At 50.1% G+C, this 23,048-nt stretch overlaps 1 long non-coding RNA gene and 1 pseudogene across 1 annotated transcript; both read left to right on the top strand.

Annotated features, from left to right (window-relative positions):
• The first annotated feature begins 1,019 nt into the window (after nucleotides 1-1,019).
• On the top strand, nucleotides 1,020-22,788 carry LOC134757022 (uncharacterized). The gene is made up of 4 exons (XR_010130627.1): nucleotides 1,020-2,250; nucleotides 14,572-15,726; nucleotides 19,033-19,619; nucleotides 21,260-22,788. It is a non-coding gene; the product is annotated as an uncharacterized lncRNA (long non-coding RNA).
• LOC129526494 (poly [ADP-ribose] polymerase 1-like) lies at nucleotides 2,260-7,398 on the top strand (annotated as a pseudogene).
• Nucleotides 22,789-23,048: the final 260 nt, after the last annotated feature.

The following is a 23,048-nucleotide window of genomic DNA, read 5'->3' on the forward strand; positions in this document are numbered from 1 at the left end:
TAGAGGGGAGATGCATCCCACCCACTTTAGGTGGCCCACTCTGTCTGGGCATAGCAGCTCCTGCAGAAGTCATAAACAAACCCAAGACTGTTATTCAGGAGGCAGTGGAGACGACACAGGGTAAAAAAGCAGGCACTGCAGAAACCAGGCAACCTTTTGCACTAGCCAAGGTCGGAAAATTGGACTGTAAGTATTGCCTTGGTGGTGGGGCATTTTTGGAGGTCAAGTGTGTGTGACTGAGATGTATCTTAGATACAAGGCAAGTGTGGAGTCCCAATCTGTGGTTCTGTTCTCCCACAAGGGAAACAGCCAGAGATGGATGAAGCCATTCTCAGGGTGTACAAGAAAGCTCTTGTAGCAGGGGCTGCATACCAAGGGAAAAGCACAGACAAAGAGACTAACTGAAAATTCTAGGCCTAGGGAACAAAGGAAACAGAGAACTAAGGAGACTGCCTCTGACATTCCCACGGATAGTCTGTTGGGGAGAATGCTGCAGGTTTGGAGGGACAACCCTCAAACCAGGGACAAGGAAAAGCAAAGGATGATAAAGATTGCTGTCTTATTGGGCCCAAATATCCCATTTGTAAGCCTTTGGTCTTTTGGCCTAAGTTTGGCTCAGATGAGGATTGGGTGTGCCAAACTTTAATTCCACATATGAATAATAAAACCTCATCCTCACAAGAAAAGATGGGTTATGCTCTCTTTTGGGTCAGGGAATTAGCCCCCATGTTCCTCCTCAAAGAAAAAGAAAAAGAGCATAGTAAAGAGCCCTCACCTGATAAAAAGCCCTGGGATGCCCTAACACACTTGCGTACCCCCCTCTTCCCCCGCCATACATCTCACAAAATAAGGAACAGGGAGATCAGGGGACAACAGGAAGGCTGGAGGAAGAGAAATCTGGGGGCCATGAGGAAACTAAACCCACTGCTCCCTTAAATCCTTATCTGAACTTAAGGAAAGAATTAAAGCAATGTAAGAAGAACATTAAGAATTTCCCTATTCACTCTAAACAGGAGATGTCCAACATGTTTCCTCTTAAAGAAGGCCCTGTGGGACTGGGAGAAGTTGGATTTATGAGTGTGCCTTTAACAAGTACTGAGGTTAGGAATTTTAAAAAGGAAATGAGGCCACTTTTAGAAGATCCCCTTGGTTTAGCAGAACAGCTAAATCAATTTTTAGGACCCAATTTTTATACTTGGGCTAAGATAATGTTTATCATGAATATCCTGTTTACTGAAGAAAAGAGGGCAATAATTAGAAGGGCAGCCATGATCATTTGGGTGAGACAGCATCCTCCTGGGCAAGGAGTCCTACTGGCTGAGTGGAAATCCCCAAATGCGAATCCTGAATGGGATAACAATGACCCCAGGCATCAGGCCCAAATGCAAGGCCTTAGGGAACTAATCAGGGGGATTGAAGACTCCATTCCTGGGACACAAAATGTCTTGAAAGCATTTGAGATTCAACAAGAAAAAGAGGAGACTGCCTCTGCATTTCTGCAGAGGCCCTGGGATCAAATGAAAAAATACTCAGGAAATAGATCCAGAGGACCCAGTAGGGCAAGGCGTTTTAAAGGTTAATTTTGTAACTAAAAGCTGGCCTGATATTACTAAGACACTACAAAACATTGATGGATGGAATGAGAAACCGATTGAGGAATTACTGAGGGAAGCTCAGAAGGTCTTTGTAAGAAGAGAGGAAGAGAGGAAGAGAAGCAAAACAGAATTCAAAAATCATGTTTTCCACTGTAGAGGAAGTAATCAGAAAGAGATGAGATCAAGACCCCTCTCAGAGGGGACAAGATAATACTAGGTCTCAGCAAAGAGACTGGAGGCAAATACAAGGAAAAACTCCCAAGACTGTAAGTGGATGTTGCAAATGTGGGAAACCAGGGCATTTTTTTTTTTTTTATTTTGAGATGGAGTCTCGCTCTGTTGCCCAGGCTGGAGTGCAGTGGAGCCAACTCTGCTCACTGCAAGCTCCGCCTCCTGGGTTCATGCCATTCTTCTGCCTTAGCCTCCGGAGTAGCTGGGACTACAGTCACCCGCCACCACGCCCGCCTAATTTTTTTGTATTTTTTAGTAGAGACGGGGTTTCACCGTGTTAGCCAGGATGGTCTCGATCTCCTGACCTCGTGATCCACCTGGCTCGGTCTCCCAAAGTGCTGGGATTACAGGCGTGAGCCACCGCACCCGGCTGAAACTGGGGCATTTTAAGAAAGAACGTCCGGAATGGAAAAAGGAAGAAAAGGTAATCCCCATTATGAATTTTAATGAGGACTGGGAATCAGGGGTTCCTTCTAACCAGGTCCCACAAGGAACCCTTCATAAACTTGAGAGTGGGACCCGAAGGGGAAAAAAATGACATTTTTGGTCGACACTGGAGTGGCTTGCTCTTCCTTAATATAGCCACCAAGGGGCACATACCCTCTAAGGAAAAGTTAACAGTATCAGAGTAAAAGGGGAGGGATTTCAAGTTCCAATATTCAAGAAAATGTTAATTAGGCAGGAATCAGAACCAATTAAGGAGTCACTCTTACATGTTCCCAAAGCAGGAACTAACCTCCTGGGTTGAGACCTGATTGTAGATTAGATTTAGCTTTAGGATTAGGAGTAGAGGAGGGACAAATAAAACTAATGATGGTTCTCCTAACAGAGGAGGAAGAAGGTAAGATTAATCCCCTTTTGTGGGTTAAGGAAGGCAACAGGGGAGGATTAAAAAATCACACCCTTACAGACTGAAGGAAAACATCCAGGAGAAAGAGTTTACAGGAAACAATATCCCATACCCATGAAGGGAGGAAGGGTCTCCAACCGGTAATAGAAGGACAAATTAAAGACGAACTATTGAGCTGGGTACTCGGGAGCCTGCGGCCAGGTGAGTGTGGGCGGGGCGGCGAGGCGGAAGCTCCAGGCGCAGGCGGCGGAAGCACGTGTCTCCAGGTCGTCGCGTCGGGCTCCTGGGATTTGGCGGCAACTGTGGGAGGATGGCAGAGCCCTCGGATAAGCTCTACTGAGCGGAGTACACCAAGAGCGGGCGCACCTCTTGCGAGAAATGCAGCGAGAGCATCCCCAAGGACTCGCTCCAGATGGCCATCATGGTGCAATAGTCCATGTCTGATGGAGAAGTCCCACACTGGTACCACTTCTCCTGCTTGCGGAAGGTGGGCCACTCTATGCGGCACCCTGACGTTGAGGTGGATGGATTCTCTGAGCTTTGGTGGGATGACCAACAGAAAGTCAAGAAGACAGCGGACGCTGGAGGAGTGACGGGCAAAGACCAGAATGGAATTGGTAGCAAGGCAGAGAAGACGCTGGGTGACTTTGCAGCAGAGTAGGCCAAGTCCAGTGGAAGCAAGTGCAAGAGGTGTTATGGAGAAGATAGAAAAGGGCCAGATGCGCCTATCCAAGAAGATGCTGGACCCTGAGAAGCCACAGCTAGGCATGATTGACCCCTGGTACCACCCAGGCTGCTTTGTCAAGAACAGGGAGGAGCTGGGTTTCCAGCCGGAGTACAGTGCGAGTCAGCTCAAGGGCTTCACCCTCCTCGCTGCAGAGGATAAAGAAACCCTGAAGAAGCAGCTCCCAGGAGTCAAGAGTGAAGGAAAGAGAGAAGGCGATGAGGTGGATGGAGTGGATGAAGTGGCCAAGAAGAAATCTAAAAAAGAAAAAGACGAGGATGGTAAGCTTGAAAAGGCCCTAAAGGCCCAGAACGACCTGATCTGGAACATCAAGGACGAGCTAAAGAAAGTGTGTTCTATTAATGACCTGAAGGAGATGCTCGTCTTCAACAGGCAGCAGGTGCCTTCCAGGGAGTCGGCGATCTTGGACCGAGTAGCTGACAGCATGATGTTCGGTGCCCTCCTTCCCTGTGAGGAATGCTCAGGTCAGCTGGTCTTCAAGAGTGACACTTATTACTGCACCAGGGACGTCACTGCCTGGACCAAGTGTATGGTCAGGACATGGACACACAACCAGAAGGAATAGGTGATCCCACTGAGAAATCTCTTAACTCAAGAAATTTAAGGTTAAAAAGCAGGACCGTATATTCCCCCCAGAAACCAGTGACCCAGTGGCGGCCATGCCCCCACCCTCCACAGCCTCCGAGCCTGCTGCCATGAACGCCTCTGCTCCAGCAGATAAGCCGTTATCCAACATGAAGATCCTTACTCTTGGGAAGCTTTCCTGGAACAAGGATGAAGTGAAGGCCGCAATTGAGAAACTCGGGGGAAAGTTGATGGGGACGGCCAACAAGGCCTCCCCGTGCATCAGCACTAAAGAGGAGGTGGAAAAGAAGAAGAAGAAGATAGAGGAGGTGGAAAAGAAGAAGAAGAAGACGGAGGACGTGAAAGAAGCCAACATCTGAGCTGTGTCTAAGGACTTCCTCCAGGACTTCTCTGCCTCCACCAAGGGGCTCCAGGAGTTGTTCTCAGTGCACATCTTGTCCCCCTGGGGGGCAGAGGTGAAGGCAGAGCCTGTTGAAGTCGTAGCCCCAAGAGGGAAGTCAGGAGCTGTGCTCTCCAAAAAAAGCAAGGGCCAGGTCAAGGAGGAAGGTATCAACAAATCTGAAAAGAGAATTAAATGAACTCTTAAAGGAGGAGCAGCTGTGGATCCTGACTCTGGTCTGGAACACTCTGCGCATGTCTTGGAGAAAGGTGGGAAGGTCTTCAGTGCCACCCTCAGCCTGGTGGATATCGTTAAAGGAACCGACTCCTATTACAAGCTGAAGTTGCTGAAGGATGACAAGGAAAGCAGGCATTGGATATTCAAGTCCTGGGACCGTGTGGGCATGGTGATCGGTAGCAACAAACTGGAACAGATGCTGTCCAAGGAGGACACCATTGAACACTTCATGAAATTATATGAAGAAAAACTAGGAATGCTTGGCACTCCAAAAATTCACAAAGTATCCCAAAAAGTTCTACCCCCTGGAGATTGACTACGGCCAGGACAAAGAGGCAGTGAAGAAGCCGACAGTAAATCCTGGCACCAAGTCCATGCTCCCCAAGCCAGTTCAGGACCTCATCAAGATGATCTTTGATGTGGAAAATATGAGGAAAGCCATGGTGGGGTATGAGATCGACCTTCAGATGCCCTTGGGGAAGCTGAGCAAAAGGCAAATCCAGGCTGCGTACTCCATCCTCAGGTCCAGCAGGTGGTGTCCCAGGGCAGCAGCGACTCTCAGATCCTGGATCTCTCAAATCGCTTTTACATCCTGATCCCCCACGACTTTGGGATGAAGGAGCCTCTGCTCCTGAACAATGCAGACAGTGTGCAGGCCAAGGTAGAAATGCTGGACAACCTGCTGGACATTGAGGTAGCCTACGGTCTGCTCAGGGGAGGGTCTCACGATAGCAGCAAGGACTCCATCAATGTCAACTATGAGAAGCTCAAAACTGACATTAAGGTGGTTGACAGAGATTCTGAAGAAGCTGAGATCATCAGGAAGTATGTTAAGAACACTCATGCAACCAACCACACACGATGCATATGACTTGGAAGTCGTTGATAGCTTTAAGATAGAGTGTGAAGAGGAGTGCCAGCACTACAAGCCCTTTAGGCAGCTTCATAACTGAAGGTTGCTGTGGCATGGGTCCAGGACCACCAACTTTGCTGGGATCCTGTCCCTGCGTCTTTGGATAGCCCCACCTGAAGCACCTGTGATGGGCTACATGTTTGGTAAAGTGATCTGTTTCGCTGACCTTGTCTCCAAGAGTGCCAACTACTGCCATACATCTTAGGAAGACCCAGTAGGGTTAATCCTGTTGGAAGAAGTTGCCCTTGGAAACGTGTGTGAACTGAAGCATGCTTCACATATCAGCAAGTTACCCAAGGGCAAGCATAGTGTCAAAGGTTTGGGCAAAACTACTCCTGACCTTTCAGCTAGTATCACTCTGGATGGTGTAGAGGTTCTTCTTGGGACCAGGGTTTCATCTGGTGTGAATGACACCTGTCTACTGTATAATGAGTACATTGTCTATGATATTGCTCAGGTAAATCTGAAATATCTGCTGAAACTGAAATTCAATTCTAAGACCTCCTTGTGGTAATTGGGAGAGGTGGCTGAGTCGCACACGGTGACTCTGGTATTAATTCACCCTAAGTGCTTCTGCACCAACTCACCTGGCCGGCTAAGTTGCTGGTGGGTAGTACCTGTACTAAACCTCCTCAGAAAGAATTTTGCAGAAACGCGTTAAAAGCTTTTTCCCAAATTTTTTAGTCTCTTGTTTTGTGTTGTGTTTGTGGGGAGGGGTTGTTTTTGTTTTTTTCTTGCCAGGTAGATAAAACTGACAAGCTGGAGAGAGATTCTGTTTGCATAGATTAGTCCTCTGGAAAAAACCAAGCTCTGCTACAATATCTGCCTTAGTGGTTTCCCCAGGGAAGAAAAAATATGTTTCCACCCTTTTTTTTTGTTTGTTTGTCTTTAGTTTTGATTTTGGAAAGACGTTAAGCATTTATTTTTAGTTAAAAATAGAAATTGATTTCATACTTAAAAAAAGATGGGTTATTGAAACCCTGTATGTCACTATACAATACTCCAGTTCTCTCAGTAAAGAAACCAGATGGGTCATACAGATTAGTGCAAAATCTAAGGTCTATACATAAAATTGTCCAAACTTGACATCTTGTGGTGCCTAACCCCTACACCCTCCTTAATAAAATACTCTATAAACATAAGTGGTTCAGCATAGTGGTTTTGAAAGATGCATTCTGGCCATGTCCCCTAGACTCTAAGAGTAGGGACCTCTTTGCCTTTGAATGGAAACCTCATAACTGGGAGAAAGCAGAGGTATCACTGGACTGTGCTGCCACAAGTTTTCATGGAAGCCCCAAACTTACTTGGTCAAGTCTTAGAAAAAGTTCTGGAGGAATTCCAACCATCCAAAGAAACCCAGTTGTTACAATATGTGGATAATCTTCTAATTTCTGGGGAAAGGAGGGCCGACGTATCAGAAGCCACCATAAGCTTACTTAATTTCCTAGGGGAAAAGGGGTTGCGAGTCTCCAAAACCAAATCGCAATTTGTAGGAGAAGTTAAATATTTAGGACACCTAATTAGTGAAGGAAAGCAGAGAATAAACGCAGAGAGAATATCGGGAATAGTGGGTCTGCCCTTGCCTAAGACAAAGAGAGAACTCCAAAAATTTTTAGATTTAACTGGCTACTGTAGGTTATGGATGGACTCATATGTTCAAAGGACAAAGATTCTGTATTTTAAGTTACTAAAAAGGGAACCCGACCCCTGAAGAAATTAAGGCAGTGGAGGATTTAAAGCAAGCCCTCACACAGCCCCAGTCCTGGCCCTCCTATCTTTAAATAAAATGTTTCATCTGTCTGTAACAGACCAGGTCCTTGGGGTGCTCATTCAAACCTGGTGGGATGGAGGGGGTGGGCGGGAAAGAGGCAACCTGTTGCTTTTATCTCCAAGCTTCTCAATTCTGTCTCAAGAGGGTTTATAATTGCTTATGGAAGTATTTTTAGAATTGTTGCTTTAAAATCGTGTCAGATATCATCTCAGTGTTCACATCTGTGTTGGTTCCCTAGGGCTGCCATAACAAAGCAACACAAACTGTGTGGCTTAAAACAACATAAATTTATTCTCTCATAGTTTTGGAGGCCAGAAGACAGATCAAGGTGCCAGCAGGGCTATACTCTCTCCAGAGGGTCTTCCATGGAAGATTGCACTCATTGCTTTTTCCTTCTAGTGACTGACAGCATTCCTGGACTTGGGGCTGCATAGGTCCAGTCTCTGCCTCCATCTTCATATGGCCTTCTCCTTTTCTCTGACTCAAATCTCCTTTTGCCTTCCTCTTATGGGGATATGTGTCGGCGAATTTGGAACCCAGGGTTATCAAATCTCAAAAGCCTCAACTTAATTACATCTATGAAGATCTTACTTCCTAGTAAGGCTGTATTTGTAGGTTCCAAAAGGTGGACATAGCTTATCTTTTTGTGGGCCACTGTTTCAACCCACTACAGCATCTGTTTATTGTCTTTTCTTATTCAAGTTGCAATCATCCTAGTTCCTGGTATATTCAGCAGTTTTGAAATCATGCCCCGAACATTTTCAGCATCATGTTGTAAGACTGTGAGTCCTCTTCAGTCTTTTTGGACAGGCACTTAGCTATTTATGCATTGCATGTAGGTATGGGTGGGGGTGGACGTTCAGCTCCCTGCTGGGCCCTGCCAGTATGGGAAGGAGGTGGGGCAGAATTTGGCTGTGACTGGCATTGCCGCTAGCATTGCTCCCGCAGTGCCACTGGGTGAGGATGAAAATTTGGCTGCCAAGGACCCAACATGCTGATTCAGCTGTTTTTTGATACTGTCACTTAGATTGGAAACATTTTTATGTGACCAAAATATTAAATTATTAAAGTTTTAGTTTTGAAAATTACTGTAATGAGAGATGTTATAAGATTTAGGGGTAGAACAGGAAAGGAAAAGGTCAAGCACACTTGTTCAACCTATAGCAAGATAATGAAAGAGGATTTGTATATTTTGTCTTTTATATGGCTTGGCTGTTTCCCCACCCAAATCTTATCTTGAATTTGTAGCTCTCATAATTCCTATGTGTTGTGGGAGGGACCTGGTGGGAGATAATTGAATCACGGGGGCAGTTTCCCCCACACTGCTCTCAGGGTAGTGAATAAGTCTCATGAGATTTGATGACTTCATAAGGGGTTTTCCCTTTCACTCGTTCTCTCATTCTCTCTTGCCTGCGGCCAGGTAGGACATGCCTTTCACTTTCTGCCATGATTTGAGGCCTCCCCAGCCACATGGAGCTGTGAGTCCATTAAACCTCTTTTTCTCTATAAATTATCCACTCTCAGGTATGTCTTTATCAGCAGCATGAAAACGGACTAATACAGTCTTATCTGGGGTCAGTACGGTGTCAGAGCATTCCCTGGGGGAAAATTGATTCCATCAAAATATCCTGATTGGCAAACAATGATGTGGTCGTGATTTTAAAAAATTTAGTGGGGAGATTGTGGCTTCTGGATTGGAAGGCCTGGGCTGGAATGTTGATCCCCACTGACCACTGGCCACGTGATGGTGTGACGGTGAGTAAGTCGTTGGTTATCTCTGAGTCCTCAGTCTTCCTCATATAAAGTGGAGGTGATGTCTATCTGACAGCACTTTTGTGAGGATTCAGTGACGTAATGTGCATGGGAACAATTCATCAATCACAAAGTAGTCTAAAAATGTTTCTTGGAAGTCAAGTATAGAGCCAAAAGACAAAGAAAATAATTCACATCGAAATAGTCACTTTTTGAAATATCCAGTTGTTGAGGGGAGGGCTGAGGAAAAACTAAAAATTAAAAAAAGAACAACAACAACAACAAAAATGAAGTCCAGATGTGGTGGCTCATGCCTGTAATCCCAGCACTTTGGGAGGCCAAGGTGGGTGGATCACCTGAGGTCAGGAGTTCGAGACCAGCCTGGCCAACATGGCAAAAACCTGTCTCTACTAAAAATACAGAAATTAGCTGGGCATGGTGGTGGGTACCTGTATAGTCCCAGCTACTTGGGAGGCTGAGGCAGGAGAATCGCTTGAAGCTGGGAGGCAGAGGTTGCAGTGAGGCGAGATCACACCACTGCACTCCAGCCTGGGTGACAGAGTGAGACTCCGTCTCAAAAATAAATAAATAAATAAATAAACAGTGAAATATCCATTTGTTGATCCATGTATTGATAAACAATTATGGAATGGTTTAGTAGAAATAGGATAGTGTTGGGCATCAGAAATATTTGCATCCTGCCCTGCTACCGACTTACTGGAAGGGCGAACAAAGGACTGAGGGATTCGAATCAGAGACTGTTTTTACTGGAATAGCCCTTCCAGGCCTTTCATGCAACCCCTTGTTTCCAGATGAGAAAACTGAGGCAGCGACTAGTGACTCACTGGTTACTGAGTAAGTCAGTAGCAGGACATCATGGAAAGAGGTGATGGGACATTTTTGTCTTTTCAGAAGAGAGCACAGCTGGAATTACAAATAAAATGGCATCACTTGATTCCATTTCTAACCGCCTTTGGAATGGTGTTTTGGAAAGAACACCAATCCATTGCTAAGACTGTCCCTAGGGAACAAAAGTTCTCTATCTAGAGATGTTCTAAGATACGATCATGAACTTCTCCTGCCTTTCTGGAGAAATGGAAAAAATCACACACTTTGATGTAAATAACACCCCCCAGCCTGATCATATCAATGTGTTGAACAGAGGTAGGTACAGCTTGTCTACAGCCAGAACCAGTGTGCATACAAAAACTTGCAACAAGCTGACAGTTGCTGAAAGAAAGGTTCTTGTTTCCCAGAGAATGTTGGTGAGTTGAGTCCTTTGCAGGTGAAGTACTGATGACAGGGTTTATCTGTACAAGTCTTTGCCAGCTCCCCAACGACCTTCCATTCTCTTTTCACCATAGCTTTTTCCCTTTTGATAAACTGGAATTTCAATGCATTGAAAATTTCTTGAAAGTGAGTTATTTCCTGGGAATTGGAAAGCGTTTTGTTTTTTGTTTCGTTTTGTTTTGTTTTCCTCTGTAGAGACTTTGGTTTCCTTCAGGGCTGACATTCAAAATACTGTTAACAACCTTTGAGTTTGGCCCCTGGTCGTGACTAGCCTGACTACACAGAGGCAGAATATGAACCCTGGCTTTCTGTGACACTCAACCCAGACACTTTGGTAATGCTGTTCCCTCTCCACACCACAAAAGCGCAAAGAGCCCTTGCTGAGCACCAGGAGGCAGTGGTGTTCTCTGTGTGCACACATATTCTGCACCTGTGTATGTGTGTTTTGCAATGTGCTGCCATAGGAAAGGGTGAGAGGGCAGACTTTCCTAGACTCTGTTCTTAGACATAATCCATCACGGGCTGTGATGGTGAATCTTATGTGTCAACTTGACTGGGCCACAGGGTGCCTGTGATATCCTGAGATATTCAGTCAAACATTCTCCTGGGTGTGTCTGTAAGGGTGTTTTGGGAGAGGTTAGCATTTGAGTGTGTAGCCTGATTGTAGCAGACGGGCCTCCCTAGATGGGTGGTGGGTGTCCTCCAACTCTGAAAGCCTGAACAAGACAGAGGCTGGCTCTGCCCTGAATACGCGGAACTCCTCCTGCCTGCCTGCAGCTGGGACACCAGCTGTTTCCTGCCTTAAGACTGGAACTGAAACATCAGCTCTTCCTGATTCTCCAGCTTGTAGACTCTGCAGGTCTTGGGACTTGTCAGCCTCCATAATCACATGAGCCAATTCTGTATTATAAATATCTCACACACACGCATATATTCACACACACAAATACACATGCACACACACACCACATGTACACTCACGCACACACATCCACACACACGCACACACACATGCACACGCACACACACACGCACATCCTATTAGTTTTCCTGGAGAACGCTGACAAATATGCAGGCTCTGAGGTTATGTTTCTTCAAAGCTTATGCTATCAGACAGTAGCAAGCTTCGAATGCTGTTATTTTCCAGAGTCAATTAGGTTTTCATCTCTTTTTATTAAGGAAAAAAACCATGTTGCCTCTAACTTAATATTTAAATATGTTTATTTTGTTTGTCATCCTTAGAATAAGACAGTTTTCCTTTATACAGAATGTTCCATAATTCAGTTTCCACTCCCAAGGGTGGGAGTGAGTAGTGAGTGCAGGCTCTGCTGGCGGCCCTAGTCCTAGCCTGGCGTGGTGTCCCCCTGTAGTAACTGGCTCTCAGTACACTTTCATGCAGCTTTCTCTTCTGCTTTAGATGATCTCCTGTTGGAAAGAAGAGAGTTTCTTGAGAAACTGGGTGTTTCATTAACTGTTCTTAGAGCCTGTGTTTCAGACCCACCGTGGCTCACTCCACCAATGAGCATGGGCTGTGAAGCTGACGGGTGTGGCTGGTAGCATTAGACTCCACTTCTTTGAGTGTCCACGCCCCACACAGACGCCTTCTTAGGGCTGCACAGGGTGGCCTTCCCCAGGTGCAGGGGGTGAGTACCAAGCGCTCCCTGTGTGCCGGGCCCTGCACTCAGCCCTCTGCAGACAGCATCTCCTTCCATCTCCTCAACACCCAGTACAGGTGCTGTGATTATCCCACTTTGAAGATGAAGAAGCGGAGGCTTAGGATGTGCGGTCATTTGCCCAAGGTCTTCCCAAGGTCACACAGCTCACAGGGGCCAAGTTGGGATAGGAACCTAGGTCAGACCGGCTCCAAGCCTGTGCTCCAGCCCCACCCAGCCCCCAACAGAGCCTGATCCTCTGGCTCTATGAGTGGGTGTGGGGCTCAGGGAGCAGAATTCTTGCTTTCAGTTTCCCAGGAAGATGCTGGGTGACTGGAAAGAGAGACAGGGAGAGGCACCTCGAATGGAGTGAGGCCGGTTGGTCGTCTGAGTGGGAGGTGCTGGGATGGCCCCTGGGGGTGCTCAGGGTGTGCTAGCATTCAAGAGGCCCAGAGAGGGCCAGGCTGGCATGGGCACGGGGATGGGGGCTCAGTTGAGCCTGGCAGCGTGCAGTGTGAGGGGAGATGGGCACCAGCAGGACTGGGGGGACACCAGGGGACAGGAGGAACTGAGCACTCAGTTGTGGAGGGAGGGGAGAGCCCTATGGATGTGTCTGGGGCAGGAGGACGGAGGGGGCACTGGCTGCGTCAGGCTGCCTTTGGCTCTCCCGTGGGCCACCCTGTCCAGTGTCATTTCCCTCGCACTCTCCCTCAAAACCCATTGACAACTCCGAGCTTGGCGGAGCTGGGCTGGTCCTCCTTCTCCTCCCCTCATGGCGGCCGGCTGTGGATCTCATTCCTGGGATGTCAGTACCAGGAGGTTGGGGACTCCTGGTTCTTCACTGTTCAACATTGCCAGGGCTCTGGAAGTCCCCACTGTCAACTCCGGGGCTTCTGTTGCCGACGGCCACACCTAGAGGTGCTGGTGACATACAGGAGCTTCATCAGTGCAGAGGCCCCTGTCTTTTGCTGTTAGAGTTATAGGAGAATTTGTGGTTCTCCCTGCAGAACAGTCAGGTCCCAGGGAACTGGAACCTTGACAAGGTCAATCATGAAATTGTATCTAAAGCAGCAGAGGTTGTCCTGGACAGCAGCACAGTCTGGGAAATTGGCCGTAGCTTGAACGACCGCTCACTGCCCTTTCTACACCACCTGTGTTGGCCTGGTCCCTGCTGCTGGGGGCACGAGCAGACCTTGTGGCCTGGGGTTTTGTGGTCCCGGGACTGACACTGGCCTGGCAAAGTCTGAACATGGGGGGGCTGGGGGCCCCACTTCAGAGAAGCTCCTGGCCTGTGCTCGATGACAACTCGTGTAGCAGGGAGGTCTCCAGTGACGTTTCCCGGGACCGTCCTCTTCGGCATTTTAACAAAGGAGGAGCTGGCCGGCTTCCCATGCTTGTGGCCAGTGAGGGGCTGGGAGCAGCAGCCGACAGGCTGGATGGAAAAGTCAGAACCCCAATGCTTTAAGAGGGGACAGGGAGGTCCACCTAACTGTTCTCTAGCAGGTGAGCTCCCAGGCGGGGCTCTCTGTTTTATGTGAGAAACCCCAGAGCCTAGGACAGTGCCTGGCACGTCGTGGGTGCTTGGGAAGCACCAGTGGAGGTGAGTGAAGGTGACAGGGTCTCAACATCTGGCTCTGTGCTTGGGCTATGAAAAGCCAGCCATGTGGCTCAGCAATGACTCATTTGCCAAAGTCTTTGGCGTTCACAGACAGCAGCTTGGGATTCATGGTGTGACGCACTCCAGATGGAGGGTCTCAGGCTGCGTGGACGGGCAAGTGCTGCAGGGTATGGGGGGAGGGGCTGGGCACAATGGGCTGCCATGTGACTCAGGGATACCGGGAGGACAAGAGGGTTGTCAGCCTCACCCAGGACTGGCTCCCAGGTGTTCTGGAAAGCTCTGAGGAGAAGCCTGGGGCCAGGGACAGAAGCCACAGGATCTGCATGGCCAACTCTTAGCAGGCGGACAGTGGTGGACTGTGTGAACAGGGAGTGGAGAAGGGCTGGACTGGGGTTCCCCACCCCACGAGAGGGTGGGGGGGCCTCCTGAAGGGGGTGTGGGAGCCCTTCCTGGGCCTGTCATGGGGGAGCAGGCTCCCGTCATCACGTGGTTGAGACCCTTGAGTAGGTGGGTGGTGGTAGCCTTATGAGTCCTGATTATTCCTGGGCCGAGAAGGCGAGCATGCTTTCACTGATGTGGCCTGCGACTCCTTGAATTTGGACTTGTTGGGACAGGTGAATGTCTGGACGGGGCTCCCGTGGAGCTCAGGTGGGTCCACCTGGGGGCTGGACTCACTTGCTCTTCCTGGAGCTGCTCAGAGACACACGTGTCTGCTGAGTGGGAAAAGAAATCCCCTAGCAGCAACCATTCTGGTACTTAGCTGTCATCAGAAGGGTCTCACGTTCTGTTTACCTGAAGCTCTTGGAAGAGTGTCAATGACCTTTTCCAGAGCTGCGAGGCTTTTCATCTCGCACGTTGTTTCTCTCTCCTCTTCTGTGGGAAAAATTAAGGACAATGATCAAGATTTGACAAAAAATGATGACTTAACTCCAAGCTCTTGTTTTTCCTTTCAGCCATGCCATGGGGCTCTAGACTCCAGGCCATTAGCTTCGACCCTGCCCAGTCCTGGAGAGCCACCATAAACCTCGTTCCATGCCCCAACAGCTCCGACAGATGCTGAGAGAATTGGTTGGATCTGAGAGTGTAGACCTACCACCCTCTGTCTTTTCACCGGCAAGTGAAGTGAAGTCACTGCTGTGTGCCACTTTTCCTTTATCTTCTGAGACCATTCTTGGAACGTCCACTAGAATATGATTGATATCATTAAGAAGCCAAATATAAAAGACTATGCCAAAAAAGATCAGGCATCAGAACAAGGAGAAATCACATGATAGGCTCCATCTTCCCTCGTCGTCATGTCTGCAGATTTTCCGTTGTGTAAGGAAGCTAGCCTAGCCCCAGGAGCAGAGCCAGTGAGTGTCTGCAGGTTTTCCATTGTGTAAGGAAGCTAGCCTAACTGGGGGGTGGAGGGGGTCAGTGTCCACAGGGTTTTCCCTGCTGTGACAACTGAGAGTTTTTCGTTCCTTTGAGCCCCACTTTGAAACCTCTCTGCCTCATAACTGCAGGGTGTGGGGCCCACGGCCGGTTCTGCAGAGCCTGCACTGTCTCTCTTTGGAGCAGTCAGTGGTGGAGCTCGGGCTGGCCCTAAACAATGAGGACCAGGATCCTTGGGATGGCCCTACCTGTGGAATAAATGGATACAAAACCCACTACTGGGAGCCAGGCCTCATGCCAGGTGTTTGTCAGGTGCCTCTGTTTGAAGAGGAGGAGTGGGATTCTGGAAGGGGCAGCCCGGCCAAGGAAATGCCCTGTCTTTGATGCCAGAAGCATTGGGATTTGCATCTGCTCCTGCATAGCTGGGGTGTTTCCAGAATCGAGGGTGGAGAGAAGCAAAATGGACACCGGCCTGGCGGCCTGACCCTTCAGGGAGCCTGGAACACCACCCAGAGAAGCTTCCAAGGGCTGGACAGGCCATAGGGAGTGGTGGGCACCGGGCCGTTCTGACCATGCAAACAGCAACACCTGTGGTCCTACCTGCTGCACGGTCCCCATGGGAAGTGCTCTGATGGGAAGCTGTGATGGGTGCTCCTAGGAAGGCCGCCCCCAGCACGGTGGGCCTGGGCCTAAGGATGTGAAGCCTCTGCCATGTGTCCCCATATGTAAGAGGGGTAAGTGACACCACCAGCCTTGTTCCTGCCCAGGGCCCTTAGCCTGCTTGTCCCCTGGTGACTGTGAAGGTAGAGGAGCCCACCTCAACAAAATATTTGGACAAACAAAAAGTCTGAATATTCATAGAGCCACTTAACATCTTAAATTTGCCATCAGTTGCCCACTGAGCAGCTATTGCAGACTGGTAGCTTTCTGAGATGCCATGTGATACAGTTTGGCTGTGTCCCCACCCAAACCTCATCTTGAATTGTAGTTCCCATAATCCCCACATGTCATGGGAGGGACCCAGTGGGAGGCAGTTGAATTATAGGGGCGGTTACCCCCATGCTGCTGTTCTCGTGAGAGTGGGTGAGTTCTCATGAGATCTAATGGTTTTATAACGGCTTTTGCCGCTTTTGCTCAGCACATCTCCTTCCTGCAATCATGTGAAGAAGGACATGTTTCCTTCCCCTTCTGCCATTGTAAGTTTCCTGAGGCCTCCCCAGCCCTGTAGAACTGTGAGTCAGTTGAAACTCTTTCTTTTATAAATTACCCAGTCTTGGGTATGTCCTTATAGCAGCGTGAGAACAGACTGATACACCATGTCACCAAGTATCTGTTGCTCACTGCAGACCCTACGTGGGGACGCTCCTCTCCAATCTCCCCTGCCTTCCCTTTGCTTGGCATCTCTAGGCACCACGCCTTCCCTCTCCCCAGTCTACCAGGCTGTCATGTTAGCCTGTGTGTCCTCACGTCCCCTTCTAGACTGGCCCTCCCCATTATCCCAAACTCATCACTTACCTTTCTTTTCGCTCAGTCCCTAATGCAGCTGGTCTTGGCTTGGTGGTTAGGGGCAAAACAATTCAATTAAATTGATTCATTTACACTAGAGTGTGGCTTTTGGGGCCCAAAGGAGTCTGGTGCTGTCCCGAGCTCAGGAGTTGTGTAGGGAGGGAGGCTCCACCTGGAGGCCTTGAAGCAGCCTCTAGGGCTGAGCAGAGGAGGCAGCAACGACAGGGTGGAGGCTCAGGACTGTGTGGGCTGACTTCCTGGGCTGCCCTCATGCCCACCATGCCCTCAGAGGGTGGCTGTGGCCCCGGGGCCCTGGAGGGCTTTTTCTCTGTGGCTTCTCTGACAGCCAGGTGTGCCTTATGCTGTCCCCTCTTCCTCCGCCGCTTCCCTAGACTCAGACCGTCCCCCTTGCCTCCATCTCAGTCTCGGCCTCCGGGCCTCAGTCTGTTCTTATTTCCTCTCATTCCTTCAGTGCGTTCATGGGTCTGATGCACAGAGCTGGATCCTGAGGTCCCTCCTGTAGACTCACCTGTGACCTCGCCTGCCATGGGGCCGACCGCCAATAAGATGCCCAGTGATATTTAACCCATAACATCAGGCAATTTGCACAAGCCAATGAATGGGAAAAATTCAGAGATATTAAGAATGTTAGGTTTGAATAGAATCTTATTCTTGCATAAGCCCAGAAAATCTCCAGTTCAATCCTTCCTGGCTCCAGAGGCTGGCTTACTGGGGGACTGTTTGGGGAATGGATTGGGATGCAGATTCCTGGGCCCCAACAGAGATGCTTGACTCAGGGATGTGTATTTAATAAGCTCTTCTTCCTGGTGCCTGGAGCATAATTAGGCTCGGGAGCTGTGACCTGGTCGTGGGTGTGGGGTATACCACAGACATCCTGCACATGTGTTCTGGGCAGGTGTCCTTTCTGGATTTGAATCTCTAGGGTAAAGAGGAGATATTTCACACCCTATGGAGTCTAAGTGCCTCACCCTCTGAGCCTTTGCACACTTGTATTTTTTGCAGCAAACTCATCTGTTGGAGGGAGGCTTTTCCTTACTCCTGAGGGAACCCTCCAGGGGCACTCTGGCTTTCTCTGCGCCTGCCCCGGGGAGGAGAAGTGACATAGCTGAAGCTTTGGGAGAGAGGGCCAGGCATTGTGGCAGCACCTGCCTCCCTGTCTTGACATCTGCCTGCCCATGAGACATTTCTGCTGTGCTTCTCTGGGCTGTGGTTTTTCCAGGGTTGGCCCCATGGCAGGGGGTCGGGGGTGCTAGGGGTCCCTCAGTCCTGACAGAGACCGGGAGATCTGCCCAACTGGGGGCAGCGGGGCATTCTCCCACCAAGGGTTTATCCTCCACAAAGGAGATGTTTTTGCCTGCGTCTGCCCGCCTCCTGCCTCTTCCGTTACAGCTGGACTTGGGCAGGGGTAATTGCAAGGCTGAAATTACCATCGAAGGAAAATCTGCCTGTATTCCCAGAAGAGGGTAGCTTTTTCTGATGTTTCTGAGAAGTGCTGTTGTCATAATCCTCTTTAATATGGACTTCTTTGATTAAGAACATGGAAAAAATGGGGAAAAGTTTTCTTGATTACACATGTATAAACATTTTTGGCCCATGCTTTATTTTAAAATGTAGGGATGGGATGCTAATACGGTTTGCAAGCTCTATTTGGAAATGTGCGTTGGCAAGTGAATGTGTAAACAGAGTCAGGTGCCCTCTGACTCCCTTGAACCAACAGTGTGGACCTTGGCAGATGGCAGGTGAACCAATCCTAGGAACTGAAATTTACATTCTGGGTGCAAGATTTCAAGAGAGTGCTGAACTTTCCTGCTGCTGAATACATTTTCATGCACTGCGTGGGGACTTCTGATTCCCAGTTCTCTCCTTGGCAAGTGTTGATTCAGTACTCTGTCTTGGTTCTAAATGTGCTGTTCTATTTCCTTGCGTATGTCTTTGATCATGTGAAGCTGCACTTGGGGAAGGCCATTCTTTGTGTTGGTTCATGACTCACTGTATGGCCTTGGGCAAGTCATTTGCTAGACCTTGGTTTTACCTTCTGTCAAATGGGGTGATGATAACTGCCCTGCTCTCTCAGAAGCCTTGGGTGAGTGTGAAGTGAGAGCATGGGCGCATGTGGGAGGAACTGTAAAGTGTTGGTTAGTGCAGGGTTCTCAGGTTCTTGTGCCCTGTGTTCCTGCAGTGGCTCCCGAGGGCGAGAACGTGCCTGAACACGCACTCCAGAGATCCCAGAGTAAAGGGAATTATCCCTGCCAGTCTAGGGTTGACTTCCTCTGTCTCGGGAAGCTGTAGAAATGGTTTTAGATGCCATATTGTTCACTTCTCCATGTGCCCTTGCCCCAGAAGTAGCTGGTCTTAATGCTCAAATTATAGGGTCACGTATTTCATACCACAGACCTCCAGGAATAAGGGCAATTAGAGGGTTAGAAAGGGGTGTGCTTGCTTTTTTCCTTACGTATCGGTGTTGATAATGTTGATGCTGTACTTGGCATTTCACTCGGTGTTGTTTTATTCAGATCCAAAATCTCCTGGACCAGAATTTCATCTTGGGAGAAGCACACAAGATCACGTTAGAGTCGGCCCCACAGGGCTGGCCCTTGGCTCCTGTCCCCTAAGGCCATCTGTACACACAGTGAATGGGAAACAGGAACTCCGGGAACCCAGGGGATGTGGGACTTGACTTTCGAAAGAACCTTCTCTGGGTGGGCAGGCCGCTGCCTCCCTCAATAATTTTGGAAAAACTGAGACCATTTGGACGTTTTGGACACTGAACATTGTCCCCCAAAGGTACAAGGCTGGACGCTTGGCCCATACGTGGTCCTGTCTCCTTCCTGCCCTGGGTCCCTCTGTCCCATCTCTGAGGCTCTCCCAAAGCTGCCCTCTGTGTGTGAGTAAGCGTCGCTCCTGATCTCTGTGTCAACACAGCCTCATTTTCTTCTTTTACGTCCCTATGGGCCCTCCTAGGGAGCTTTTACCATGAGAGCCCTGAGCTTTGTGCCTGACAGACCCAGAAAAAACTCACAAGCTCTGCTCCCACCAGAATGTGATCTTGGACAAGCATCCTCACGGCTCTGAGCTTTGGTTTCCTGTCTGTAAAACGGGGGTATGTATTTGCCTGTGGGCTTTTCTGAGGGTCCAATAAAGCAGTGTATGCAGAAGGTGCTCAGCACGGAGCCTGGGCCATGGCCAGGTGTTGTGGCAACTGAGAGTCACCGCTGTCTCTGCAGCACAGTCACCAGGCCAGGCTGCAGTGCTGGGCTGGGCAGTGGGTCCTGGTGTGCTGGGGCCCTCTGGGTTTAGCCCAGAAAGTCCCTCAATGAGGAGCTCCTCAGCCCCAGGCAAAGTGGGTATCTGGTCTCCCTAGGACCAGCTTGTGTGGAATTCAAAAGTAAAGGGGAAGAGGCTGGAAATGAAGATGCCACCAATACGCCCGAGAAAAATGCTTTGTCCTGGGCTCTTGGTGTCTCTCCCAGCAGCCGTGCTGTCCCTCTTTCTCGCTCACAGAGCTGGGTTTTGGCAATGTGTGCCCCCAGTCAGGCCCCCTGCGGCTGGGTGGGCTACAGCCCTGTAAGGTAGGAGGAGTCTACCAGCTCTGCAAGGAATTTGCTCCTCCTGATAAAAGGGGAACCAGTGTCCAGGCCTGCACCCCCGCCTCCTGCCCTGGGAGTGGATGAGGCGTCTGACACTGTGGACACTATCCTTGATCATGAGGCATGAGCTTGAAGAGAGGCCAGGACAACCTCAGGGACATGGCCTCGTATTGCGGAGCTGCCGGACCAGAGCTGCGTGCCACCTGCCTCTTAGCCGTGGGTGCCCCAGGATCCCAGCCAAGGGGCTGGGCGCTGCCACTCAGGCTCTGTCCGCTGGGGCCAGTGATTGGACGGAAGCACCAATCTTAGGAATTCCAAGTTCCTAAACAGTCGTGGTGTCCAGTGAGATGGGGTCTTGGAGAAGAGTGGATATGCATTTGAATGCAAGCATTTACTGGGCACTCATCTGAACCAGACACTGCCCAGGTACTGGGGGCCAAAGACAGCCCAGCCTCAGTCACTGGTCTCTGTCCCACTCCAGCCAGCCATGTCCAGGAGTCAGGATTCTATAGCTGTGAGCAGGCACAGCAGGTCAGCAGTAACAGAGCACCCACCAAGGGCAAATGCCCTGTCCCCAGGGCAGATTGGGGCAGGCACAGGACAGGATTCAGCTGACCCGCCCTAAGAAGTGAGCCCTCCTGGGGCACTGTCTGAACTTCCTGGCCAACTCTGGCTTCGGTTGCCCCATTGTTACTGGGGATCACCCCGTCCATGGCGGATGGGCTGTCTCTGCAACTCTCTATCTCTAACAACTGCACCCACAGTCCCTGACCTGGCCCATTGTGACCCAGTCCACTCCATGCCCGAAGCTGGGAGTGGCCTCCTGGGGACCCAAACTCCTCAAGCTGCAGACACCCTGGGATTCCCTGAGATGGGCGGATGGAGGCCCAGCTGCGGGGAGGCGGGTTCCTGCTCGGAGAGCAGTCAGGGCTTTGGGGGCCAAAGAGAGGCAGGAGGCCGAGCCACCCCATGGTGAGCTGCCCAGGGTGAAAGGCTGCCTTGACCCTTCCATGGGCCACCCTACCCTCAGGGAGATTGGTCAGGGCTAGAAAAATGCTTTAGGTAGAGATGAAGCCAGCAGGTGGAACAAGGTTAGGAAGCTCTTTGTTTTAAAACCATGTCTAACTGCTGATGGTTGAATTTTTTGAGACAGGAGAGGCTGAAATACAAACAATGACGAGCACAACCATCAAAACAGAGCCAACCACACCTGCAGCAGCCAGTCCAGGGGGCTGGCCTGCTCCGCAGTAAGACTTGCCAGAAATCAGACCTCCTCTAGCAACGACTCAGGCAGCCAAAGCGCAATCCCTGGACTAGCCAGCCCCAGAGGGCCAGGAATGCATCCATCACCGACAGCTCCTATGGCTTTTGTCTTCGCTTCCAACTCGGAGCCAACCAGAGAAAGCCACACACGCTCCCTCACTAACCCTTTGCCGCCCGTCTGATGAGCCACCCCGAGTGCCCCTGGTCAAAGCCTCCTTGGGACCTGGGCTTCCCTTGCCCTAGTGAGGCCTCATCCCCTGCCTGACTCGAAGGCTCTGAAATTGCACGTGATGGTGACTCGGAGGCTCTGAAATTGCACAGGATGGTGGTGACTCGGAGGCTCTGAAATTGCACGTGATGGTGGTGACTGCCCTCCCACAGCAAGCTCTGGACAGACAGTCTCGGCCTGGCCTGCCTGGGTGGGCTGCGCTGACCTCCACAGGGATTTGAATTCTCACTGTCAATGCTTTCAGCTTTCTACCTAGAAGAAATCTGGGGGTGTGGATGGGGGTAAGAGCTGCCGCCTCCTTCTAGGTTTAGTTGGTCAGGACCCAGGAAAACTATCAGAAACGCCAGCCACTCTTTCCTCTTCCGGAATCCTTTTCTGAGGCCACTGTTTCTCCGGGGGTGGCTGAGACACTGGCTGGAGCAGGTGCTGGTCTCAGGACTAAAACTCTCAGCATCTGGCAACCGCCAGATTCACCAGGAAAGTGAGTACGGTCACAGCCATTCCTTGACCCTGGGGAGTCTAACTCCTGCCTGGGGCAGTTCGCTTGAGTACCCAGAAAGTGGACGGGGCGGCAGGAGCGAGAATGGGAACATCCATTCATTCACTGGAGCGCTCACTCATCCATCCACGTAACCCATCAAACACGCAGGCAGGCAGAGCTTTTCCCAGGCCTCTCCCACCCAGATGTGGAAAGGGAGCAAAGCCTGACTTCTGACAGCGACAGCTCCTGGAAAGGGCCCAGCACTTGGGGGCCCTGCGTTCCCACGGGAGCCCCTGTTCGAGGCCGTGCAGCCTTCACAGCCACAGTCCCAGGCCCTGCTGGGTGGAAGGTGGCCCCACCCTCTACTCCTGACCCCACTCCACAGGCAATGCTGGCAGAGAAGTCCTGGGAGGTGACTGTTTCCCAAGGGCATCGATGTGAGCAGGGGTCAGGACTGCATGCTCTGAGTCCCAGCATTCTAGGCCTCAGTTTCCCCACATGTAAAACGAGAGGTCAGAGCAGAACTGCGGGCGCTGGCCACACGTTCACACACTGGAGTGTGGCTGTCCACATGGAAATGGCCATGAAGGCAAAGGACACATGGAACTGTGGAGATCCAGCGTGATGGAAAGACTGAAACATCTCATTAGTAATTTGACACTGATCACATGTTGAAATCATTACGTGAAATAAAATGTTATTGCAATGAGTTTCATCTGCATCTTTTTAATGTGGCCACTAGACAATGAAAAGCACATCTTCGGCTCATGCTGTGTTTCTATTGGACGGCTCTGGCCCGGGGCAGTGGTTCTCAGCTGGCTGTATTTTAGCATCACCTGCAGAGCCCTAGAAAAGCACAGAGGCACCAGGCTCAGCCAGACCAACACGGTCTGCATCCCTAGGGTGAGGCCAGGGAGTCCGTAGTTTCCACCATCTTTCCAGGGGGCTGGCAGGGCTGAGGCGGTAGAG

Source organism: Gorilla gorilla, chromosome 14, assembly GCF_029281585.2.
Source record: "Gorilla gorilla gorilla isolate KB3781 chromosome 14, NHGRI_mGorGor1-v2.1_pri, whole genome shotgun sequence".
NCBI lineage: Eukaryota > Metazoa > Chordata > Mammalia > Primates > Hominidae > Gorilla > Gorilla gorilla.